This window comes from Typopeltis vanoorti, chromosome 19 (assembly GCF_054136105.1).
Source record: "Typopeltis vanoorti isolate ZY-2024b chromosome 19, IOZ_Tvanoo_1.0, whole genome shotgun sequence".
In the NCBI taxonomy this organism is placed as follows: Eukaryota; Metazoa; Arthropoda; class Arachnida; order Uropygi; family Thelyphonidae; genus Typopeltis; species Typopeltis vanoorti.
The window spans coordinates 22,213,365-22,235,888 of NC_143567.1; the positions used below are offsets into that span (position 1 = coordinate 22,213,365).

At 38.0% G+C, this 22,524-nt stretch overlaps 1 protein-coding gene across 2 annotated transcripts in view; it reads left to right on the forward strand.

Annotated features, from left to right (window-relative positions):
* Nucleotides 1-22,524, forward strand: part of LOC150095906 (uncharacterized) — a 271,111-nt gene that overhangs the window by 61,394 nt on the left and 187,193 nt on the right. The gene's annotated exons all lie outside the window — the stretch shown is intronic.

A 22,524-nucleotide genomic window follows, 5' to 3' on the forward strand; every position in this document is an offset into this window, starting at 1 on the left:
ATAGAATGATCGATGCAGGACATAGTGGAGTTGTTTAATGAGCACTTTATTGCAGTATTTCATCCTGGAGAAGAAAGTTTAATACTAGAGGAATAGGGCAGGTTTGGGGTTTAAAGGTGCAAGAGGAGAGTGTGTTCCAAATACTGAATACTCTGAATACCAGTAAAGCTGTGGGACTGGATGGTATTTCACTACGGGTTTTGAGAGAATGTTCTAAAGAACTAACAGATCCATTGATATTCCTCTTTAATAAAAGTCTGGCTGTGGGAAAGGTACCCAAGGAATGGAAGGATGGTAAAATAGTGCCACTGCACAAGGGTGGTAGCAGACTGGAAGTGTCAAATTATAGGCCAGTTTGTGTGTCATCAGTAGTTGTTAAGGTCTTGGACAAATTATTGAGGCACTATATACAGTATTGGGCAGATGAGGGTAATGTTATCTGTGAGAATCAACATGGATTTGTTAAGGGGTGCTCTTGCTTTAGTAATATCATTGCCTTTTATAATAAAGTGACAAGAGCAGTTGATGACGGAAAGGTATATACTGCCATCTTTTTGGATTTTGCAAGGGTGTTTGCCGGGGTGCCACATGATAAGCTGATATTTCAGTTGCAGCACATGGATTTAGATGTTGGGTTAGTCGGAGTCAGGATTGGCTGTCTGATAGGCATCAAAGAGTTGTTTATGATGTGGCAATATCAAGGAAGCAGAAGGTTTCAAGTGGGGTTCCACAGGGGACAGTACTGGGACCTGTATTGTTCAACCTTTATATCAATGACATTGTCAATGGATTGCAAGGGGATATTCAGTTGTTTGCAGATGATGTGAAGCTGGGAAGAGTTATCAGTAATAGTGCAGATGTGGCAGCCCTGTGAGAGCATTTGAATAAACTAGACAGATGGGCAAATGAATGGGGATTTCGGTTTAATGCAGCAAAATATAAAGTGCTGAAGTTTGGGATCCATCGATGTGAGGATTCATACTCAATTGGAGGAGCTATACTGGAGGAAGTAGGAGAGACAAGAGATCTGGGGATGATGATTGATAGATAACTGAAATTCAGGGAGCATATTGCAAAGGTGGTGAAGGTAACCCAGAGGATTGGTGCAATACTGAGAAGGACACTGACCTGCAGAGATAAAAGAGTCATCATTCCATTGTATAAGACTCTGATCAGAACACACTTGGACTATTGTTCTCAAATTTGGTCCCCAGGATTTGCCTGGGATAAATTAACTGTGGAAAGGGTACAGAGGCAAATAGCAAAGATGGTTTCTAGACTGTGCAATGTTAATTATGAGGATTGGCTGAGGGAATGTGGGCTGCAGCGTTTGGTGAATAGAAGAAGGAGAGGTGATATGATCGAGACTTTTAAACTTTTGAGAGGCAGTTACAGGGTGGACATTGGGGAGTTCTTTCGCTTGGTGGAATAGCGAGGAGGTGCAATGACAAGGGCGCCATCCCTGGAAGTTACGAAAGGAAGCTGTGAGCAAGAGGGTGAGGAGTGGTTTCTTTGTGTGGAGGGTGGTTGAACCATGGAATGCATTGCCTGAGAGAGTGGTTAGAGCAAGAACGGTCAATGAGTTCAAGGAGTCGATGGATGCCTGGATAATAATAATCTCCATGGAGTCAGTAGACTCATCGCAGGAGATCCAAACTATCAAAATCAAAACCATATTTATGATATCTCTTCTTGAATTCATTTACAGATGAAGAATGCCTGACTCACAACTCAGTCAGGCAAAGCATTCCACTCATTCACCACCCTCCAGGTGAAAAACCTCGTTCTCTCACCCTTGTTAACCACACTTTTCCTTAATTTCCTGGGATGACCTGTTGTTCTTCCATCACTATCACCCAGCTAATATTTCCTCTGCATCAATCTTATAAAATCCTTTTAGTAATTTAAATGTTTCTATCATAATCCCTTTTCTCCACCTATTAACCAACCTCTGCAATCCACAAGCTCTCAAACTATTAATGCAGGCAGCATTTTTTACATCACTCACCAACTTAGTCACTCTCCTCTGAACCCTTTCCACAGTTTAATGCATAACGTTCTTAAGAATATTTCACCCTGTAATTTCCCAGAATTCTATTAGGAAAGAACAGATCACTGAGTATTGAACTTGCAATCATTTTATTATTATTATCATTATTATTATTATTATTCAGGCCTCCATGGAGTCAAAAGACTCATCGTGGGAGGTCCTTCCTAAGAACAAAAAGTCTCTCAAGACTCATCAAGGAGAGGTTCCCCCTAAGAAATACAAAGTTTATCATACCACTCCTTAAGCTCATTGACCGTTCTCGCCCTCACCACTCTATCAGGCAATGCATTCCACGGCTCAACCACCCTCCATGCAAAGAAACCACTCCTCACCCTCTTGCTCACAGTTTCCTTTCATAACTTCTAGGGATGGCCTCTTGTCATCACTCCTTCCCGCTGTTCAACCAAGTGAGAGAACTCCCCAGTGTCAACCCTGTAACCACCTCTCAACAGTTTAAAAGTCTCAATCATATCACCTCTTCTTCTTCTATCCGCAAGCTCTGCAGTCCACATTCCCTCAGCCGATTCGCATAACTATCCTTGTACAGTGCTGAGACCATCTTTGTCATCCATCTTTGTTTCCACAGTTAATTTATCCCCTTCAAATCCTGGGGACCAAATCTGAGAACAATAATCCCAAGTGTGGTCTGATCAGAGACTTATACAACGGAATGATAACCCTCTTATCTCTGCAGGTCAGTGTCCTTCTCATAATTGCAGCAATCCTCTGTGTTACCTTCACCACCTTTGCAATATGTCCCCTTAACTTCAGGTTTCCATCAATCATCAACACCAGATCTCTTGTCTCCCCAACTTCCTCCCATAGAGTATGCAGCATCCCATCGATGTTTCCCAAACCTCAAGACCTTACATTTTGCTGCATTAAACTGACATCCCCATTCATTTGCCCATCTATCTAGCTTATTCAAATCCTCTTGCAGGGCTACCACATCTGCACTATTACTAATAATCCTTCCCAGCTTCGCATCATCTGCAAACAACTGAATATCCCCTTGCAATCCACTGGCAATGTCATTGATATAAAGGTTAAACAATATAGGTCCTAGAACTGAGCCCTGTGGGACCCCACTTGTAACCTTCTCTCTCCTTGAAACTGCTCCACCATACACAACTCTCTGATACCTATCAGACAGCCAATCCTGAATCCAGTTGACCAGTCTGACATCCAGACCCATGTGTTGCAACTTAAATATCAGCTTATCATGTGGAATCCTGTCAAATGCCTTTGCTAAGTCTAAGAAAATTGCAGTATATGCCTTTCTCTCATCTAATGTTCTTGTAACTTTATTATAAAAGGCTAGCATATTGCTAAAACAAGAGTGCCCTTTCACAAATCCATGTTGACTCTCACAGATAACATTACCCTCACCTGCCCAGTGCTGTATACGGTCCCTCACTACTTTCTGCAGGATCTTAACAACTACTGATGACACACAGACTGGTCTATAATTAGACACTTCCAGTCTGTTACCACCATTATGCAATGGCGCTATCTTATCTTCCTTCCAATTCCTGGGCACCTTTGCCGAAGCCAGACTTTCATTGAAAAGCCAGGTTAAAGGCAATGTCAGTTCCCTAGCACATTCTATCAAAACTCGTGGTGAAATACCATCCAGTCCAAAAGCTTTATTGACATCCAGAGTTCTCAGTATTTGAAACGCCTTGAACCTGCCCTATCCTTCTAGCATTAAAACTGACTCCTCCAAGATGAAATACTCCAATAAAGTGGACATTGAACAATTCCACTATGTCCTCTGCATCAGTCACTCTATTCCCATTTTTAACCCACACTATCATTCTTACACAGTCATTTCTCCTCCTACTGGCCACATAGCTAAAAAATTCCTTAGGATTTTCGTTGGATCTTAGTGCCAATCTCCTCTCATATTCCAGTTTCGCATTCCTTACCACACTAGTAACTCTTCTGGCCTGTGTCTTATATTCTTCACACATCCTGTCTTCACCTGTCTCCTTATATCTCTTCCATAGCCTCTTTTTCACATGCAATTCCTGTTTAATATTGTTTGTCATCCACTTTACTCCAAATTGTGTCCTCTTCTTCACTCGTGGTATACAACTTACCATTGCTGCTAACAAATATTCTTTCACAATTTGCCATGCACTAACGATATCCCGGCCTTCCAATTCCTCCCTCCATGAAACTTCCCGAAGTTGACGTCTAAGACTATTATAATCACCTGCCTTATAATTCCACATAAGTTCCTGTCTCAATGATACTCCTGCATGTCTATTCATTTTCCAAGTCAAAACCGTATGGTCACTCTCTCTCTCCAACTGGTGGGAGAGATGTCATCTCAGTTATTATCAACTCTTCTGATGCTAAAACCAAATCTAAAACTCTTGATCCTCTTGTTCCCTCTGTTACATGTTGCCTAAGACATTTGTTCCTCAAGAAGTCTAGAAATTCCATTCCACTATTACTACATGCATCTTCCTCTCTCCAATTTATACTACTGTAGTTAAAATCTCCCGTAACAATCATTCCAATTCGTCTCCCTTATTCCGGATGCTCTTGGCATTAGTATAAAGCATATAAATGCCATTGTTTCTATACCCAGCTCCCTTCTAGACTCCACTGGGCTCAGTTTTGAAACACGTTTCTGAGACATCAGAGGTTTTTTTTGTGTGCTTATGCTATTTGTATTAATTAGTGTGGAAGAGCAGTTTCTATATCACATAAACAGAGCATTTTATTTTCAAGTTTATTATTATTTATAAATTAAATTGATTGATTTTTCAGTTCATTTTTTGTGCATCAAGATTCTAGTTATTTTAGGGTAAAATGTCCAGTAAAATAGTGAATGTTAGCGAGCATAGCAAGTTATCATTACTATCGATTGCTTCTATGTTTTAACTAAGGTCTCCAGTAAATAAGGTGGTCTTGCACTAGGCGACAAAATTTACCTTTCACCTAAAGTTGGGTGGTTGGGAAGCAGATACTTAAAAAATTCTGTCGATCAGGGAGGCATACTCTGCGTGTTACTGCAAACTGAAATGTTTTATATTTATATTTAGATCCATGTTGTAATTCCATAAATATGATGATTTTTGCTACAAATTACCGTAAATTCAAAATTTTTATTTTTTTCAGTGAGAATATCTGAACTTTACAGTTAATGAAGTTCCTATTTTTATGTTGATTAGCAAGCTTAATTTGATTGCATTTAAATTCTTTTCTTTTCTTTTTTTTTTTAAAAAAAACCTTTATCCTTATACAATTATTTAAGAAGCAACTTGCACGAAAATAAAACAAGTGACCTGTCGTTATTATACATTGAATCAGATATAATGGACTCAATTAATTATGATGACATTATAGATATATTTGCTAAAACCAAAGCCAGAAAAAAAAAAAAACTTTTAATTATGGATTTTTTTAATTTAAATTTGAACTGATTTATTTTTATACTTTTTTAAAATGCAAATATATGTATACCAATATTGTATTGTGTTATTAAAATTAGTTATCATGGAAATGTTGACTTTTATTTTTTCAATAAACTAAAAAAAGTGCTTATTTTTGAGGCCTCATAATGATGTTGTGCCTCGGGTCTCCAAAAGTGTTATTATTATTATTTCAGGCAACTCCAAGGAGTCGACAGACTCATCGAGGGAGGCCTTAACATCATGTCAAGAACAACTATTCAACATTCACACGGTATCTATCATACCTCGCCTTGAACTCATTGACAGTCATAGCACCCACGACAGACTCTGGCAGCTTATTCCACTCATTCACCACTCTCCAAGTAAAAAACCTAGCTCTAACACCACATTCTTGCCCAGCTTCCATGTATGGCCCCTAGTCCTCCCACCACCAGTCATATTTTCAAAAATATCTTCTGGATCAATCTTATAAAAACCCTTCAGTAATTTGAATGTCTCAATCATATCACCCCTCCTTCGCCTATCGTTCAATTTCTGCAACCCACAAATCTTCAACCTATTCTCATAAGGTTCATTCCACAGACCTGCTATCATCTTGGTCACTCGCCTCTGGATGTTCTCCACCTCCTCGCATCGCAAGAAGAAACCCTGGTGCCCATATCTGGGCACAGTAGTCTAGATGGGGTCTTATCAAGGCTCGATATAGTGGAACAATAACTTGTTTGTCTCTGCTTGTTAAAGTATTTTTCAGCAACCAAATGATTTGATGAGTTGATTTACCCTATCTACCAACACTCCCAAATCCCCGGCCTCATCAATCTCCTGGAGTATGGTTCCACCAATGTGATATACTGCTGCTAATCTTTTCACTCCAAAATGCATAACTTTACATTTTGTCACATTAAATTGACATCCATTTCCCCAGCCCAGTCCTCCAAACTATCCAAATCAACCTGCAAAATTTTGACATCCTATGCACTCACAATTGCTCTACCCAACTTTGCATCATCAGCAACCAAGTGAACACTTCCTCTCAGATCCTTTCCAAAATCGCTAATGAACAAATGGAAAAGTAGTGGTCCAAGAACAGAACCCTGCGGCACGCCACTAGTCACAAGCCGTCTTTTGGACTCTACTCCTGAATGAACCACTCTCTGATATCTCTCCATCAACTACCCTCCTATCCATCTCACCAACCCTATATCCATCCCCATCTGCTCCAGTTTACTGATTAGAGTTCCATGTGGTATCCTTTCAAAGGTCTTGGCAAGGTCCAGTAGAATCACTGTAAACCCATTACCATTATCCAGTTCAGCTGTCACTGGATTATAAAACACGAGCAAGTTACTGAGGTATGATCTACCCTTCACAAACCACGTTGTCCCCCATACAGTATCCCATTTTCATCTATCCAATCCTGTATGCTTCTCTTGACTAATTTCTTCAAGACCTTGACAACGATTCCTGATATGCTAATTGATCGGTAATTCTTGGAACCTCCTTTATGCAGTGGAACTATTTTCCCCTCTTTCCATCCCCTCGGGACTATCCCATACCCGAGACTCAAATTAAACAAAATGGTTAAGGGTACTGACAATTCTTTAGCTGCTTCATGTACGACACGAGCTGGTATACCATCCAATTCCACAGATGTATGGACATTGAGGTTTTGCAATAGACCACTCACCTCCACTTCATTCACCACAATTCCTGTATAATCCAATGTTCTTTCGTAATCTTCTTTTGCTTTTCTTACCATACTCGTTACCCTTCTGGCCTGCACTTTATACCATTCATGTGCCTGTCAGTCACATGAATTTTTTCTTTCTCCTTAAATTCCCTCCATAGTTGTTTCTTTTTTTTTGCAGCTCAAGCTTAATGGTGTTATTCATCCATTTAACCCCTATTTGATTTATTATTCAGATTCTAGGTATACAGTCAGCCATTGCTTCATGCAAACACTTCTTAACTGCCTCCCATGCACTATCAACTTCTAGCCCTTGCAGTTGTACATGCCATGGCACTGAACTAATCAATCTCCTAAGCTTGTCATACTTACCAGCCTGGTAATTCGACATGTACCCTGTCTTAATTGTAAATTCCACACCTTTAGCCACCTCCCAAGTCAAGACCCTATGATCACTCTCACCATTTGGTTGCAACGTGGTCATATTCGTTACAGCCAAATTCTCAGTTGCAATTACTAGGTCAAGCAATCTCTGACCCCTAGTATTTTCCATTGCATGCTGTCGCAGATAGTTATCCCTTAATAATCGCATAAAATCCAATTCCTTCCTCCCATGTGTCCTCTCTTCCTTCCAATGAATGTTACCATAGTTGAAATCCCCCATAATAATTACCTTCCTTCCACTCATTTCTTCTATTTGCTTGTGCATACTATCTCCACCATCTTTTCCATCACCTGGTCTATAGCACCGCCCAACTGTATATTTAGTTCTGCTAGATTCAATCTCACACCAAATAGCCTCAAATGTGCTCTTTTCTCTATCCTGCAGTTCCACTTCTATTCTTCTTGGCTGTAGCTCATCAGCTATCATCAATAACACTGCTCCCCCCATTTTATTCTCCCTGTCACTCCTGGATACACCATACCCCTCACATTCAATCCCTCTAGCTGTGTCATCTTCTATCAGCCATGTTTCACTAATGCCAAATAACCTGTGGTCTGGAAGTGCCAACCAAGGCCAAAAATTCTTCCTTCTTGTTCCTAATACTTCTGGCATTTGTATAAATGAATTGCAGAAGCCGATTTGTCCCATCCCTATTTTGATGCCTTATACTAACTATCCCATTCTGATTCATGGTCTTTCTTACTCGCTTGGGCATGTTACACACATTCACATACTCAACTGTCTCCCTAAAATCTGGATATCTATTTCTCAACCCCCCTTAATAACTCTAGTTTTCCTGATTCTGCACATTCACTTCCACTACATTCAACAACACCTTTTCAAGTCTCCGTACACCAAATCCATTCAAATGTAAACCATCCATTTTGATGCGGCCCTGGACACTGCCTGTTTGTAATGCTAGCGGTGAACGCTAATTTTCTGTACTTAAATGCCTTAAAAATATTTACACAATTCGTTAAGTCAGATGCATTTTAGAAATTTGTCAATTATGTTCATAGAAAACGATATTGTTGAATTATTAGATTATAAATGTATGATAGATAAGTTATATAGCTATAACTTATAAGGTATATATAATTGATAAATACTTCATTGAGTAAATGTATAAAAATTTATTTGTTAATTACTGAATAGTTTCAAGTTAGTATTTTTTATAATTAGGTTTATTTTTATTTATAAATATTTCAGTTACTGGATTTTGAAAATGGATAAAAAGAAATTGAGTTTTCAGCATCGCAAATGTCGAGTGGAAAAGGAAGAAAGTTTAAAAAAACAAGAAGGTGCATTTTTAAAATATCTTTGCCGAGAAGATTCTAATCCCGTACAAGAAGAAAATCTTTTGCATGCAAGATTATTGGTTGGATAATTTGTCTATAGTTTCGATTAATGAATTGGAGGAGAATTCTACAGATATAAAAAATTGGATGAAAACATTGAAGGAGAAATCTACAGATCACATGAGTATTGTTGATTCTGAAGTTGGTTGTTCTACAGATCCAGTGATAAAAGGATTTGATTTTACAAATTTAAATTATAATGATCCAGCAACTTGGTGTCCTGTAAAATTTTCCAATATCAATCAATTGCGTCAACTATTAGTTGAACATGGACCTGAACAGATTCATAATGTTGATTTTCTGAAAGATAACAATAATAGAAGATTTTCAATGACTCATTATACTCTAAGACTATTTAATGGCGAGACAATGCAGGTTTATGGTCATTGTATTCAAAATTCACGGATTCTGCATTTTGCTTCTGCTATTTATTATTTGATCAATGGCGGATTAACCTTGCTGATTCTGGATTGAGGGACTGGAAAAATGCTTCTTCTATTTTAGCTGTGCATGAAAAAAGTCAAAGACACATTGAAAATGACCATAAGTGGAAAGAATTAGAAATTCGAATAAAAGAAAAGAAAACCATTGATGAAGAGAACTTGCTAGTTATTAGAAAAGAGGAGAAACATTGGGTGCAAGTATTAGAACGACTCTTTGCTTTAGTTCAGACGTTAGCTATTCAAAATTTATCATTTCGAGGAACAAATGAGATATTGTTTTCGCATGGAAACGGATATTTTTTGAAATTTGTCGAATTTCTAGCCACATTTAATCCAATAATGAATGAACATCTTTGAAGAATAAAAGATAAAGATACATATGTGCATTTTCTTGAAAAAGATATTCAAAATGAAATAATAAACATCTTCGCCAATGCAATAAAAAAGAAAATTTTAGAATCTGTTGTTGCCGCAAAATATTTTTCTATAATTATTGACTGTACGTCCGACATTGGTCACACGGAACAAATGAGCATAGTACTTCGATTCGTAGACACTAGTAATAGCACAGTTTCTATAAAAGAACACTTTTTGGGATTTATAGAAATAAAAAATAATACTGGAGAATTTTTATCAAATGAAATACTAGGAACTGTAGACAAATTTTCATTATCAATACAATATTTACGAAGTCAAGGATACGATAACGCCAGTAATATGAAAGGTGATGTAAAAGGTGTGCAGCGACGAATTTCAAATATTAACCCGAGAGCAATGTATGTACACTGTAGTTCACATTCATTAAATTTAGTAGTGAATTGCACTGCTAATACTTTAGATGCCACAGCATTTTTTGACGCGGTACGTCATCTATATGTATTTTTATCCAGTTCGACTCGTCGATGGGAATATCTCAAAAGACAAGTAATTTTCACTCAAGCTAGTCTGTGATACACGATGGGAAAGTCGAATTGACTCATTAAAGCCGCTAAGATATAATTTGTGCAATGTTTGTGAAGCACTGCAAGAAATATCTCAAGATGATAGTTGATGTGGATTAAGTGGAAATATCATGAAATTAGACGCAGGTAGTCATCTTAAAATTTAATTATTATTATTATTATTATTATTATTATTACGGGTATCTCCATTGAGTCAGTAGACTCATCGCGGGAGACCCAAACTAGCAAAACAATATCTGTCATATCTCTTCTTGAATTCATTTACAGATGAAGAGCTCACAACAAAGTCAGGCAATGAATTCCACTCATTTACCACCCTCCAGGCAAAAAACCTTGTTCTGACACCTTTGTTAACCACACTCTTCTTTAATTTCCAGAGATGACCTCTTGTTCTTCCATCACTATCACACAGCTGAAACATTTCCCCTGCATCAATCCTATAAAAACCTTTTAGTAATTTGAATGTTTCTATCATATCCCCTCTTCTTCGCCTATCAACCAATCTCTGCAATCCACAAGCTCTCAATCTATCAATGTAGGGAGCATTTTTTATATCACTCACCAACTTGGTCACTCTTCTCTGAACCCTCTCCACAGCCTCATCTCCAAGGAATCCAGGTGACCAGACCTGAGCACAGTAATCCAAATGTGGAAGTATCAATGCTTTATAAAGGGGAATAATAACCTCTTTATCTCTGGATGTCAGTGTGTTCCTCAACAACCAAGTAATCCTATGTGCAATCTTGGACACCTTAGCAATGTGTCCTCTGAACTTCATCTCCTTATCTACCAATACCCCTAAGTCCCTAGCCTCATCAATCTCTTGGAGTACCTTTCCATCTATGTAGTACACAGCTGGTAATCTTTTAATCCCAAAATGCAAGACTTTACACTTTTCCACATTGAACTGACATCCATTTTCTTTTGCCCATTTTACCAGCTTATTTAAATCCTCCTGCAAACTTGCAACATCAGCTTGATTTTTTATTGCACTACACAACTTTGCATCATCAGCAAACAACTGAATATCTCCCTTTAAGCCGTTTCCTATATCATTTATATACAAATTAAACAACATTGGCCCAAGCACAGAGCCCTGAGGCACACCACTGGTCACCTGCCTCATTCTGGACTCGGCTCCTCCATACACCACCTTATGGTATCTCTCCCTGAGCCATTCTCCTATCCATATCACCAATTTAATATCCATTCCCATCTGCTCCAATTTGCGTAACAGTGTTCTATGGGGTATCCTGTCAAAAGCCTTAGCAAAATCCAGAAGTATCACTGTGTAGCCAGTTCCTTTGTCCAACTCTGATGTTATTCTATTATGGATAGTTAATAGAGTGCTAAGGCAGGATCTACCTTTAACAAAACCATGTTGGCCTCTATAGAGTATCATATCCTGATCCACCCATTCTTGAATTTTGTCTTTAACCAACTTTTCCAATACTTTTACCACTACTCCTGAGATGGTGATTGGTCTGTAATTCAATACTGCAGTTTTAGAGCCACCTTTATGCAAAGGAACCACTTTGCCTAACTTCCACTCCCTAGGGACCATACCAGAGTTCAAACTTAAATTAAATATCCAGGTAAGAGGGGTTGACAATTCATTTGCACATTCACGCAACACCCGAGCTGATATTCCATCTAAGCCTACCGCAGTGTTTGCATTTAAGTTTCGCAATATATTTAATACCTCTGATTCTTTAGCTTCAATTCTCACATTAGGTATTGCTATAGGTATAGAGATATCCTCACTTGGGTGATAGACTTTTGAGAAGTGATCACTCAGTAACTCGACTATTACATCTGATTTTGTCACCTCAATACCATCAGCACCCACTAAGGTTATCCTTCCGAAGTCATTCTTCCTCTTACTTGCCACATAGCGGAAGAACTCTTTGGGATTACCCTTGATCTCTTTGGCTAAGGTCTTCTCATAATCTGATTTAGCTTTTCTAACTATGCTGGTAACCTTCCTAGCTTGAGCCTTGTACTGCTCATGGGTGTCCTGATCGCCCTTCTCCTTGTAAATTCTCCATAACATTTTCTTTTTTTGTAGTTCGAGCTTAATACTACTGCTCATCCATCTAATGCCTGCCTTGTTTGACCTCCTGACCATGGGGACACAATCTGATATTGCTTTCCTCAGATACCCGCTGATTTTATCCCAAGCACTGCTAACATCTTTCCCTTGCAATATGTTCTGCCATGGGATGGCTGCAAGCTCACTCCGAAGCTTGTTATAATTGCCTAACCTGTAGTTTCGTACATATCCCTTCTTAATAGAAAAATCCACAGATTTTGCAACCTCCCAAGTCAATACCACATGATCGCTTTCACCAACTGGAGGTAACGAGGTCACCTTACTTATGCATATAACCTCTGAACCAATAACCAGGTCCAACACTCTCACACCACGTGTCCCTTCAGTTACGTGCTGTTTCAAGTAATTATCTCGTAGCAGATGTATGAACTCCATTTCCTTTTTGCTACGTGATATTTCCTCCTTCCAATTGATATCACCATAATTAAAATCCCCCATAATAATCACTAAGCCTTCACTCATTGCACTAAGTTGCTGATGCATGAATTCAATATCTCCCCCTGTACTCCCTGGCCTATAGCAGCATCCAACTGTATATTTGGTTGCGTTGGTCACTATTTCGCACCAGAGTGCCTCAAATGAACTCTCATTCACATGTCTATCATCATGATATACTACTTTCTTTGGCTGCAACACATCAGCTATCATCAACAGTACTCCTCCCCCTGTTCTATCTTCTCTATCCTCCCTGAAAATACTGTACCCATCACATTCAATTCCAGTGACCACATCTTCTGCTGACAGCCAAGTTTCACTAATGCCTACAACTTTTGGTGAGATTTCACTGACTAATGCCAAAAATTCTTCTCTCTTATTTCGAATGCTTCTAGCATTGGTATACAAAAATTGCAGATTCCCTCTAGATCTTGTACCGGCTTTAGAACTGATATATAAGTCACTAACTACCGTAGTCCTATGCCGATTTTTTTCCCCTCTCTTCTGCAATTTATTCTGCCTATAAGGATCAATAAATACACAATCAGTGCTAAAGTTTCTCTCTCTTACACTCAACCTTTTCAATATTAGTTTCCCTGCCCAATAACTTCAACCTGTTCAGAAAACAATAACTTCTTCAATCTCTTATGTCCTTCCATGTTAAGATGCAGTCCATCTCTAGCATACAACTGCCTTTTTCCTTCAAACACACTCCAAACATCAACAAACTCCAGACCTCTTTTTCTGCACATTCTTGCAATCATATCATTCATTATCATTGCTCGTCTACTTAACTCGTAATTGTCAAAACGAGGCAGCACACACACTATTCTCCCATTGACACTTTTCCTCTTCACAATATCTAATAATGTTCTTAAATCTTTTCCTACCCGATTTATACTACCTCTCAGGTCATTCGTACCCACCATAACTATCATCTTGTCTCTTTCATGCCCTCTCTTTATTGCTAAAGCCACTCTTTCTATTGTACCATCAGCCAAGCACTCCTCATGCATACCACTCTCCATACCCTTAATCATAGAATCACCATATATTTTACCACTATTAACTTCATTCAAGTTCACACTCATGGACTCATTCTCTACACTATTCAGCATGACTCTCCCAGCTTCATTACTCAACTCTCTATTACTTACCCCCCCACTCTCACTACATCTCATTTCTTCTTGGCCACTTGTGGTTTTATTATGTTGACTCCGAATCACTCCCATACTATTTATTACTGAATCATTCACCAAAGACTCACCCATATGTAATCCTGTTCTAGTTACTTCAGCTAAAGTAATCTCTATAGTCCTAATTTCTCTGTTTAACACATTAAACTCAGCTTTAACTTCCAGTATCTCCTTACCAATCACTTCCACTTCCTCATGAAGAAGATGAAGGTCATTTTTCATTTTCATAAACTCCCGCCGAAGTTCTTCCGCTACGGTCCCGATGTCAGCTTCCATTCCTAAACGCTCCAGCCTATCCCGACACTTCTCACATACGTCGACATTTTCTTTCTTTTCATTTTGCCAGACCGACCACAGATCCTTCACATTTTTCGGTGCATACATGTAGCAGTTTCCGCAACGCATCCATTGCGAAAAATCTAACGCTGAGCCAGCCTTTCGTGTAGAAGTAGAAGTCCTGCGCGCCGCTGACGTACGTTTCTTGTTGGACACCATCTTTACACGTTGATATAGTGAAACAAACGGCAGTGAAAACACAATATATACAACACAGTTCTAAACAATAATACCACTGAAGGACACTTGTTTCTAACCGATGCACAATTTTAGCACAATTTGTGACAAAAAGCCACACTATATTTAACTTTAAAAACACGTTTTCTAGACTAGCTTAACTCGACCGCCACATTTACCAAGGACACTAGCGCCAGATTCGTGGTGTACCAAAAAAAGGCATCTAATTTTAAGGAAGTTAAAATTTATCGTATCCTTAGTGATGTGGTATAATATACTTCTTGAAATAAACTTTACAAGTAAACAACTTCAGAATACAAGCCTTGATATAAATGGTGCCATAAATTGTATTAATGGTACAAAGAATCTCTTAATGAAAATCCAAAATGAGGACGAATTTGAAAAGATGTTAACAGATGCGGAAAAAATCCTGAGGTCTTAGGTTTAACGCCTAATTTTGAACAAGAAACAGTTACACTTAGAAAAAAAAAGATACAATTTGTGTATGAAGCAGGGGATGAATTCATAACAGATTTTAAACAAAAATTTAAGGTAGATTTTTATTTTTCAATTATTGATACCGCAATTGCATCTGTTGATGAAAAATTCAAGCACATGTTTACAATTAACGAAAAGTTTGGTTTTCTTTTAAAGATATATGAATTTCAAAAAAGTACTTCAGCAGAACTGCTTAAAAAATGTTTGATATTGGAAAATTATTTAACACATGATCATTCTAGAAATATTGATGGAACAGATTTATGTAGTGAATTACAAATAATAGCAAGGTGAATTCCAGAAAATACTTCCTCATTAGATTTCTGTCATACATATGCAAAAATAATTTAGAAAATAGTGTTCCAAATGTGTTTATTGCTCTGAGAATTTTTTTAGACTTTGCCAGTATCAGTAGCAAGTTCAGAGAGGAGTTTCTCGAAATTAAAACTTACACTCACTCTACGATGGCTCAGGAATGACTCACTCGTCTAGCAATAATATCTATAGAGCATGAAATTGCATCTACAATCAATATAGACTGAATTAATTCAAAACTCTGCCAAAGCAAAACCCGAAAGTTTAATTTTTCATAATTTTTGTATTTAAGATGTAATAATTTTCTTCCTATACAGATATTAGGAGTAATCATATATGTATACAAATGTAGTGGTTTTGATTAATAAATTTTACATATAAACATTTATATATAAATGTTCATAATGATATTATTTTTATAAATATCCACATGTGTAGGTGTACATATGCTTGTGTGAGTATGACAACATACATATACAGCAATCCCTCAATTAGTGCGGCTAGTGCATTCTTTAAAACAGGCACATTAATTGAAAACGCACTAATCGAATATAATAACCTATGGGAAAAAGTATAATTTATTCCTCAAATTTCTTTTTTGAACTTTAATTTTTTTATAAAAGAATTAAGGTATGTCTCAGGGCCTAGTTAAAGTAAAATCATGAAGCTGAAAGACTATAAAACATATTCAGAATATAAATTTTATTATTCTACTTCTTAACAAAGAATTGAGCTAACATTGTTTGGCGGGCATTTTGTTTCTTTTTATCATACAACCGACGGTATGGCAATATTGCCTCTTCTACTCTTCTGCAAATTTTACTGCTCTGTTCATCAGGGTCAGCTTCTACATTGCTGCTTAAAAACTTCGATTGTACGAAAAATATTATATGCCGCCAATTGTTTTAATCTGCTTGCAGGCAATTTTTATGGCCGATCATAAACAGCAGTATTCTCTTTCCCAAATGTTGAAAGGTTTCGATATGTGAAAATTAATGATACACAAATCTTGGAGAAAGTAGTGAGGGACCGTATACAGCATTGGGCAGATGAGGGTAATGTTATCTGTGAGAATCAACATGGATTTGTGAAAGGACGCTCTTGTTTTAGCAATATGCTAGCCTTTTATAATAAAGTTACAAGAACATTAGTTGAGGGAAAGGTATATACTGCAATTTTCTTAGACTTGGCGAAGGCATTTGACAGGGTGCCACATGATAAGCTGATATTTAAGTTGCAGAACATGGATCTGGATGTCAGATTGGTCAACTGGATTCAGGATTGGCTGTCTGATAGGTATCAGAGAGTTGTGTATGGTGGAGCAGTTTCCAGGAAGCAGAGGGTTACAAGTGGGGTCCCACAGGGCTCAGTAGTAGGACCTATATTGTTTAACCTTTATACCAATGACATAGCCAGTGGATTGCAGGGGGATATTCAGTTGTTTGCGGATGATGCGAAGCTGGGAAGGATTATTAGTAATAGTGCAGATGTGGTAGCCCTGCAAGAGGATTTAAATAAGCTAGATAGATGGGCAAATGAATGGGGATGTCAGTTTAATGCAGCAAAATGTAAGGTCTTGAGGTTTGGGAAACATGGAAGGGATGCTGCATACTCTATGGGAGGAGTTATACTGGAGTAAGTAGGGTAGACAAGAGATCTGGGGTTGATGATTGATAGAAACCTGAAGTTTAGGGGACATATTGCAAAGGTGGTGAAGGTAACACAAAGGATTGCTGCTATTATGAGAAGGACACTGACCTGCAGAGATAAGAGGGTTATCATTCCGTTGTATAAGTCTCTGATCAGACCACACTTGGATTATTGTTCTCAGATTTGGTCCCCAGGATTTGAAGGGGATAAATTAACTGTGGAAAGGATACAAAGACGGATGACAAAGATGGTTTCAGGACTGTACAAGGATAGTTATGAGGATCGGCTGAGAGAATGTGGACTGCAGAGTTTGGTAGATAGAAAAAGGAGAGGTGATATGATTGAGACTTTTAAACTGTTGAGAGGTGGTTACAGGGTTGACACTGGGGAGTTCTTTTGCTTGGTTGAACAGCGGGAAGGAGTGATGACAAGAGGCCATCCCTGGAAGTTACGAAAGGAAACTGTGAGCAAGAGGATAAGGAGTGGTTTCTTTGTGTGGAGGGTGGTTGAGCCGTGGAATGCATTGCCTGATGGAGTGGTGGGAGCGAGAACAGTCAGTGAGTTTAAAGAGTGGTATGATAGACTTAGTGTTTCTCAGGGGGGGACCTCCCCTCGATGAGTCTTGACAGACTTTATGTCTTAGGAAGGACCTCCCTCAATGAATCTTTTGACTCCTTGGAGGCCTGAATAATAATAATAATAATATTATTAGGCATTCTGGATCCCAGCTTTTCGACATATTCTTAAATATTATTCATCATCATCATCATCATCAAATTCCTGCCATGTACCCTCAAGGGGTGTACAGGATATGACAGTACTACATGAAAAATTTACATCATTACTAACTTCCTATCTACAATTTTCCTCCAAATCAGTCTGTTACTTGTCAAGACTGCAACATTATCAGATCTTATATTTCTATCATCTAAGGCACTTTGTACCATATCAATCCACCTATATCTTGGTCTTCCTCTGGGTCGTTTTCCTGCCAACCTGGCAGAGAACACTTGTTTTGCTAATCTTTCCTCTCTCATTCTATTTACGTGACCATACCCCCTGAGCTTAGCTCTGCTAACGCATTCCTGGATGCTGACAATGTCAAGTTCTTTCCTAATATCCTCATTTTTAATATGATATTGCCATTGATGCCATCTGTTCACGCCTCTAATCTTTCTCAGGACTCTCATATCTGCAGTCTCTAGTCTTTGGTCAAGTGTTTTACTTATGACCCAGCTCTCAGATCCATAAGTTAAAACTGGTTTGAACACTGTCTTGTATACAGCTAATTTAGTGTTCTGACTAATTTCTTTCTTATTCCATATGAATTTATTCAATTGACTTCCCACCATACCAGCTTTGCTGATTCTGTTGTCTATTTCTACATTTAATTTACCATCTTCAGTAAAAATCGTGCCTAAGTAGCTGAAATGTTTTACTTGTTCCACAGGTTCTCCATTCACAACACAGTTGACATTTTCAATGATTCTGCCTATTTTCATTGTCTTTGTCTTTTTATTGCTGACCTTCATACCATATCTATTACAACAGCTATTCAATTTAGTCAGAGAATCTTGCAGACTTGTAGCGGATTTATTTAGAAGTATAACATCATCTGCATAAAGCAAAGAGCTGACATTAACATCTCCAATTTTGATATCAGGTTTAATACCACTTTCCTTCATAATGTGATCCATATAGATAATGAATAACAGAGGGGATAACGTACATCCTTGTCTCACACCAGATTTAACATTAAACCATCTTCCTGTACTTCCTTCAATTCTAACTGCTGACTTACAACTCAAATAAAGACTAAGTATTGCTTGATATAATGCCCCATTGACACCATATGATTGCAGCGTATTGAATAGCTTCTCTCTTGGCACCTTATCATATGCCTTTTCAAAATCGACAAAACTTAAATACAGATCTTTGTTATATTCCCATGCTTTCTCGACTATTTGTCGTAAAGTGAAGATCTGATCCTGACAGCCTCTGTTTGGCCTGAATCCAGCTTGTTCTTCACCAAGCTTTTCTTCCACAATTCTTCTCAACCGTTTCTCAAGTATACTTGCATAGATCTTGCCAGGAACACTCAGTAGGGAAATACCTCTGTAATTCTCACGTTCAGTTTTATTTCCCTTTTTATATATGGGTACTATGAGAGCTCTACTCCAATCATCGGGAATTCGTCCCTCTGTCCAAGCTTTCTGAACTATGCAGTGCAGCCACTGTAAGACTCTTATACCACCATACTTCAGCATTTCTGGTCGAATATCATCTACTCCTGCTGCCTTTCCACATTTCAAGCCTTTGATGGCTTTTTCTACTTCAAGTATGGATATGTATTCCTGACTGCATGCCTGGTCAGTGTTTTTTATCACTGTGCTGTCATCACAGCTTGTTTCATTTAGCAGTTTTTCAAAGTAATTACTCCATACTTCAAGGATATCTTTTTCTCCTGTTTTCATGTCACCTTTATCATCTCTAATTCCTTTTACAGCACTCTTTCCTCCATTCCTAAGCTTCTTCAACAACCTCCAGAATATTTTGCCACCTTCTTGATATTTATTTTCTATATTCTTGCCAAAGTCCTCCCATGACTTTTGTTTAGCTAGTTTTACACACTGTTTAGCTTTCTTACATTTGTTTCTGTATTCTGTAAGAGTAAAAGCTGACTTATTTGCCAGGAACTTTTGATATGCTTTCGTCTTTTCCTTCACTGCCTCTTTAACTTCCTGTGTCCACCAGGGAGTTCTGATTTTTTTATCCTTGCACACAACCTCACCACATGCCTCTCTGGCAGAATCAATCAATGTTTTCTTCACAGTTTGCCACTGAATCTCCAAGGTTTGATTCCTGTTCTCAAACTCTTTCATTTTCTTTTCAATAATCTTTCTGTATTTTAGTCTACAGTTCACATCTGAGAGCTGCTCAACTTTTATTCGCTTTAAAACTTTCTTACATGTTATTCTTTTCAATATGAAATTCAATTTTATCCTGTTCAAGACTAAATAGTGATCACTTCCAATTTCAAATCCTCTGTACACTCTGGTGTCCTGCACCAGGGAGAAAACATCACTATCAACAATAACATAGTCAATGAGACTTTTCTTATTCCTAGCCTCTTCTCTCCAAGTGGATTTGTGCGCATTTTTATGTTGGAACATGGTGTTAGTAATAACCAGTCCATGTCCTGAGCAGAAATCCTACAGATATTTGCCATTATTATTAGCTTTGCTCTTTTCTCCAAATTTTCCCAAAATATTTTTCTATGTCTCACAATCATTTCCTACTCTGCTATTTAGATCCCCAACTTTTCCTTTTTCATTGTGTCAGTTGCTTTTTCTAAAGCGTCAAAAAATTCCTCCACTTCTACCTTAGTAGAACCTTCTGTGGGACCATAGGCACAAATAAGTCTCATTGTCCAGTTCCCCATTCTCATATTTGCCCACATTACTCTACTTGAGACTGACTGCCATTCAAGAAGATTAGCCTTTTTTTTTGTGTTGAATACTATGGATACTCCTTCTTTTCCTTGATTGTCATTGCCTGAATGTAACATTTTGTATTTATTGCTCAGAAAGATCTCACCAGTTTTGGTCTTTTTTGTTTCAGTCACCCCTATTATGTCGATCTGGTACTTATCTAATTCCTCATCTAGCTCCATTTCTTTGCCATTCAGGCTTCTTATGTTGATAGTACCGATCTTTAACTCTGGTGATATTGAGTTGGGGTTTGTTTTCAGATTTTCTTCCAGTAGCTGACTTTTCGCTGTTCGCCCTGGTTCCCTGGCGAAAACAACGGGGGCCTTGTTTAACCGGGCGACGCCCCAGCCGGCATGAAATTTTGTCATGTTGTGCCATCATTTTTTATTTTGGTTTAACCAATAAGAATACAATTTGGTCGGCTAAATCCCAAATTGCCAGCCCATCCTCATTCGTTCATTATCAAAGTAGATACCCAACAGGGTGCACCACGAGAAGGTGAGGACTGGACATTAGATCAGAAGCCCTGGTCGGTTCTCCACATTCCTTTAAAGGCTATGTGGAGGTCTCCTCTCAGTTATACAGCTTTGACCCTTAAACACCCCTGAGTTCTCCTCAGAATATTCCCACTATAAATTATTTATTCATAAAAAATGCTTAGAAAACTAAAATGACAAATTCCAGGAACTTCTTGTGGAACACAGTTTGGGAAACCCTGGTATACATAGTGTACATGGAAGTAGTGTAGTATGCCATTAAAATAACTTTGTGAAATGTTTTAAATCGGTAACTAAATTATTTCTTTCTGGTGGGTGATTTTTTAAAATAGTTAGGCATGAAAATGTATAGACAGAAATTTTTAAAATCTGTAACATTATTTTTAAGATATATATAGGCATACTAATCGAATTTTAGAGATGCACTAATCTAATTTGGGTATTGAAAAAAACGATGCGCTAATTACTGCATAGAGACATTGTATAGGGGCGCCTCAAGTTTCTTTGCCTATTTACGTCAGATACTCTTGCACTGTCCCTGGGAGTTCAGCAGATGTTGTTGCTTTGTGGGAGGACTTGGGTAGACTGGGTGGAGTTTACTCTTGTTGGGGATGTGTTGTTGGTGGTGGGAGATCTTGGGGTGATGGATGGGGATCTGAAATTTGGAAGGCAGATTGAAAGTTGTGAGGACTGTACCTCAAATTCTGCTGTCAATGCAGAGGATGCTGACTTGTGGAGGTGGGGAGGTTCTTGGTATAAGGGTCTGATTGGACCACATATGGACTACTAGTTTTCTGGTGGATGAGGGGGTGTTAGAGGGGATCCAGGGGCAGTTGATCAAAACAGCCTCTGGTCTCTGTAATGTTGAACATAAGAAGAGGATGAGATGATGCAATTTACAAAGTCTAGTGGACATAGGAAGGAGGGGTGATATGATTGAGACATAAACATTGATAAGAGGTTGTTATAGGATAAATGTTGGGGAGGTTTTTTTGTATAGTGGTGGGAGATTGGGAAAACTTGAGAGCATGGAGACTTGTGAATGATTAGAATGCATTGCTTGTGTGTGGCATCTGCCGAGAATTTGAGTGTGTATGACAGAGGGACCTCCTAGGTGAGCCTGTAAAATTCATGGGGTTTTGGGATGATAATAATAATTAATTAAAAATCATTGCCTGATACTTGGAAATTAATATTAATAAATAATATTAACACTATTTTTTATGTTTAGATAAATGAGATTTTATCAAAAATAGTTTTGTTATTTATTAATATTAATTTTAGCATGCTGCAACTGTTTTTAATTGGTTAACCGATGGTTGTATCTATCTTATATTCATGTACTTTGATTTTTCTTGTTTCTACATACTGATCATGTGCTGTTATTTTCAGTATAAAATATCTGTACTTTCGTTAAACTTTATTACTGTGGCTATTGTGTAA